At 44.9% G+C, this 1,633-nt stretch overlaps 1 pseudogene; it reads left to right on the forward strand.

The window, feature by feature from the left end:
• The first annotated feature begins 266 nt into the window (after positions 1-266).
• LOC102852298 lies at positions 267-1,041 on the forward strand (annotated as a pseudogene).
• Positions 1,042-1,633: the final 592 nt, after the last annotated feature.

Raw genomic sequence — 1,633 nt, forward strand, 5'->3', positions numbered from 1 at the left:
GGAATTTGGAGGATAGATGCAAAGAGATCCACATTTATTCTAATTCTCCAAATTGGTCATCCAATAGAATGTGGAAATTATTGAACAATATAACTAATATCACATGCAACCAAAATAATGCATAAGATCATTTAAAAATGACTGGAACAGGGCGGCGGCAGAGGCGGCGGCCGTGATGGCTGTGGGGCTGGGAGGCTGACTGCTGGGATAGGAGCGGGCCGCGCGCCCAGAGTCTTGGCGGCCCCTGCTCCGGCGCGCCTTGCGCCATGGCCACCTCTGCCACCTCCTCCGAGCATTTTGAGAAGCTGCACGAGATCTTCCGCGGCCTCCATGAGGACCTGCACGGGGTGCCCGAGTGGCTGCTGGGGACGGCGGGGACCGAAGAGAAGAAGAAGTTGATCAGAGATTTTGATGAAAAACAACAAGAAGCAAATGAAATGCTGGCAGAGATGGAGGAAGAACTACGTTATGCACCCCTATCTTTCCGTAATCCTATGATGTCCAAACTTCGAACCTACCGGAAAGACCTTGCCAAACTGCGTCGGGGAAGTGAGAAGCACACCTTTGACAGCCACACCTGGGGGCCGAGGAGACCTGAAATTCAGTACCTATGCTGTAGAGAACAAGCACACGAATCGACTACAGTCTCAAAGGGCCTTGCTTCTGCAAGGCACTGACAGCTTGAACCGGGCCACCCAGAGTTTTGAGCGTTCTCATCAGATTGCCACGGAGACTGACCAGATTGGCTCCGAAATCATAGAGGAACTGGGCGAGCAACGAGAACAGCTGGAACGTACCAAGAGCAGACTGGTAAACACAAATGAAAACTTGAGCAAAAGTCGGAAGATTCTCCGGTCAATGTCCAGAAAAGTGGTGACCAATAAACTGCTGCTTTCCATTGTCATCTTACTGGAGCTCATCATCCTGGGATGCCTGGTTTATTATAAATTCTTTCGCAAGCACTGCATTTCCTATAAAGAAGGATTTATGGACCAGAACTTTGACCCTCTGAATGAATATGAGGAAAATGGAATAAACTGAGTTGCTGCTGTGGGCTAACAGTCCGAGGATGCAGCCAAATGGGAGGAGGGAGGGAAGATGGAGAACCACTTAAATGTGAAGGAACATCAACAAGACCAGAATGATATACCAAGGTAATAAATGCTGTTTATGGTGTGTTTTAAAAAAAAATGACTGGAACAGTATATAGATAGAGAATTTCCAGAAATTCAAGCTTAATTTAGAAGAGGCTGTGCCACCAGGAATATCATTGCTGATGTCATGTGGATCCTGGATGAAAACAAAGAATGTCAGAAGAATGTCTACTTGTTCTTTATTAACAATGAAAAAATGTTTAACCTGTGAATCATAACAAATTATGGCTAATATTGAGAAGAATGGGAATCCCAGAGCACTTCGTGTGCTCATACTAAACCTGTACCTAGACCAGGAAGCTGTTGTGTGAACAGAGCAAGGGAACACTACACGGCTGAACATTTAGAAAAAAAAAAAAAAGGTATACATCAAGGTTGTATCCTTTCTCCATACCTATGCAACCTGTATGTGGAATAAATTACTCATGAAGCTAAATTCTATGAAGAAGAATTTGAAGTATCAATGTTGGAAGAAGATT

Source organism: Elephantulus edwardii, unplaced genomic scaffold, assembly GCF_000299155.1.
Source record: "Elephantulus edwardii isolate Elephantulus edwardi_28Jun2011 unplaced genomic scaffold, EleEdw1.0 scaffold00202, whole genome shotgun sequence".
NCBI classification, from domain to species: Eukaryota; Metazoa; Chordata; class Mammalia; order Macroscelidea; family Macroscelididae; genus Elephantulus; species Elephantulus edwardii.